Raw genomic sequence first — 3,504 nt, 5'->3', positions numbered from 1 at the left:
GCGCAGGTAAACCATTTAACCCGCGGGACTAAGGAGCTTTCTATTTCATACAAGTGAGAAGAATCAAGAGACTCTGGCAAATTTTTTTGCTCACCTCTCTTTTCGTTGATAGGCATATGATCCACTCTTGAATAGGACGCAAAACCGCGACGGTTCTTATTGTTTGCTCGTTCGTGCTCAAAGCTTCTGGTAACCGGTTTTTGATATCGTCTGCCGCGAGAGGTGGCTATTTTTTATCTATAATGACCGCAGCCACGTTCAAAGAATTCCACATTGCTCGATATTGCGCAGTTCCCTTCTAGACTCAATCGGAGTTTCTTTGCCAACTTTAAATTCCCCGCGGCCAAGAGACGTGGAAATCCTGTCTTTCGTACTCGGCATCTCCGCAGCGGGTCGAGCGACAATCGAACTCGCATACTATTGGACACCTTTAGCATACTGTGTTGGTGTACGGGAGCCCGCCCAACGCCAGTGTGGCCCCGCTGATTGGTCCCAATGCGGCGGCAGGCGCGCACGCGGCTGCCGGGTGCGTGGCGCCATCTGGCGCCCCCAAGCGATCTGCTCTTGCGCACTGACGACGCGCGGACTCACGGTGCTCCTGTAATGGTAGTACGGTACACGGTATAGTAAAGGTATATAATATCTGCGCGGATGGTTATCGAGTCTCAGATGGCTAAATAACTTAAGCCGCTTGTTTTATCCTGACATGCGCAAGATAGCACGCCATTGCTCTCATCGATGCTGCCCCAAACAAAATAGAGCAATGCTTATTTTCCCGTGAGGTGTAGAACGAGGACGCAGCCGTTAGTTGGTTCAGGCCTCCGCGACTCCCTGCAAGGAAAAATAAGTCTGCTGAAGAGCGCAAATGCGAAACCATTTCCCTGTCCTCATCCGACCTTAATTTTTCATGTTCCGTTATTTCTGCAACCTTTTTTGTTTTCCTGTTTTTATTTTTATTTATTTCTTATTTGTATTTTTATTTTTTCACTTGCTGTATTTAATTTCCAATTTCTGGTTTATTTCATTACATATACGTTCGTTAAGACCTACTGCTTAATCAACTCTTACATTTTTGTTTTATTTAAAACACAACTTTTGATTGACAGGTCGTGCGGACAACTTCCGTCTACAGCTTCCATCTACAGTTTCCGAGTACAACTTCCGTCCACACCACGAACGAGCCAAGAAAGGCTTTCGCCTTAAAGTGTTCCCTCGGACGTTACGCCACGCGACTATCCACGGCTCGCGGCAGCTGCGTGCGTTGAGCCGTCGGCACTCGCTCGCCTGGCAACTATCGAATCACGGGACACTGCGTTAGGGAGCCGACTGCACTCTTGTAACTGCCGGATATCTCGCGACGCGCTATTCGCTACATAAAAACGTGTGGCGTGTGCTTATCTTCGTGTTATTTCCTTAACAGAGCTTTCGCTCGCCTTAAAGGGTTCACCCAGGATGAACCACAGCTAACATAGCTAGCTCCACTTCTCGAATGACAGCCTCAAGGGCAAATGTCTCGTGGATTTGACCTCTGGCTCGCCTCAAGTGTGGCTGAGACGTCATAAAACGTCACTTCTCGCACTGCTACCGCTCCTTCTGCTGCGTCAATGACCGTCGTTCCGACCACTCGCTCTCGCAAGTTGCATCGCAAGACTAACCACGTGAATCGCTCTTGCTGAATAAAGGCCAGCGCACCGCCTAGACACCGCCCCATCCACATGTGTGAGGGCCCGTATATCCTAACCCATAAGGGCAGCACTTTCATTTATAATCTTCCTTCAGTCGCAACCACAACAACAAGAGACACCGCAGAAGGCGAGGCGGCTTCCTGGCCCTGCGGGAACAGGATCTAGGAAGCTTCGCCAATTTGGCGAGGGCTCCTTGTCTTGTATCTGTTGCGAAACTCGTCGTTTTGGATGACGCGGTTGTTCCGACGCACGTCTTGTCTTTCACTCTTTCCTCTCCTATCTATTTCAACTCTCGTACTGTCTGCACGTGGCAGCGATTGTTGCTCAGCTTGAGCCAGTGTACAGTCCCGTGCATTATCCTTTCCATCCCTCCCTCAGTCGCTGTACAACAGCTAGACGCCGCCGGAGCATCTAGGTTCCAACCCCTTAGGACCAGGAAGCTACCCAATGTGGCAAGGGCTCTTTGTAACCGGGGGTATCGGTTGCTATACCGCCGTCGTCGTTTTGCATGACACGATTGTCGCGGCGCGCGTCGTTTCTTTTAAGCTTTCCTCTCGCATCTTGGCAAAATTTGTGTTTGGGCTCATTAGTAAGCCATGATCTCAGAAGAACCAGCGCTAACCAGTCGTCCTCCTTCTGTATTGTCCGTTGTCCTTTTTAGCGCTGGTTCTGAGCTCTCACATCTCTTTTTCCTCTCACTGTCTGCACGTGGCAGTGATTGTGGCTCAGCTTGAGCCATTGGGCAGGCCCGTGCATTTTACTTTTCATTCTTCCAGCAGTCGCAACAACAGCTTAGACACCGCGGCGGGGATGAGGGTGGTGGTGGTCACAACTGTTGGCACAAAATGAAAGGGATTAGTAGGAGCTGGGCCGAGTCCAGGGTGGCCCCAGTCGGGGCGACCTGTTGAGCTCGCGTGATGAGGGCCAACTGCGTTGTTTTTCTTGAACTGGCCAAGACCTTGTCCTATTCCCCATTCCTCTGCGAGGGAACTGGCGAGAGTGTCGTCGGAAGGGGTTTGCTAGCGCATTCTCATAATATATGGTCTTGGAGGCGTGCGTCCCATCTTCGTATGGCGGGCATACAGGGTTGCATTCACCGTTTGTCATTTAACAATCGGTAAGGGCTAAGAATGGCCCTTGTTTGGTCGTAGCTTGCACCCTGTCTAGGTCGCTGTGAGGGGCGGGATACGTGCATCTTATCTCGGAATAAAAGTTTGTAATCTCCGCGTACGAGGAAAGGTCCTCGGCGCGGGCGTACCCGTTCCTTCCATAGAGGTCTCCTGTCACCCGGTTGGTTAAAAATCGGACTAGACGGTCGACCCCTTCGTTAACGGTGTTACCCGCCTGAGTCGGAACCCATACGAGATTGATGTTGTGATCGAGAGTTCTGTTGCGCAGAATTCACTGCGAGCGCGTTTACCCACTTTTTGGCGAAATTTTGAATGGCGCTCCTAGAGTCGCTTAGAATAGTTTTGATGCGTTGAGCCGCGATGATCACCGCGATAGCTGCTTCCTCTGTCTCGGATATAGACCTGGCGTGAAAAGTTGCGGCGTTACCGAGGGCTAGCTTTTTAGTGGCCATATATGCCACGTATGTTGCGCCTTTTATGTATTGAGGTGCATCTACGTACACTGCTTGTGGTTCGGTGTCGTACTGTTTGTCAAGTGCCTGCGCCCTTGCTCTCCTGTGCGTGTGGTGTCTGCCTGGCAGCGTTTTTTTTTTGGCTACTGGTTCAACAACTAGTCTACTAGTAATTTAAACTGATAAATGTGATGTTGCACATACCTTTTCAATGGGGTGGATGTGGAGTTTGTCAGG

This window comes from Amblyomma americanum, chromosome 11, assembly GCF_052857255.1.
Source record: "Amblyomma americanum isolate KBUSLIRL-KWMA chromosome 11, ASM5285725v1, whole genome shotgun sequence".
Classification (NCBI taxonomy): domain Eukaryota; kingdom Metazoa; phylum Arthropoda; class Arachnida; order Ixodida; family Ixodidae; genus Amblyomma; species Amblyomma americanum.
This window is presented reverse-complemented; position numbering follows the sequence as displayed.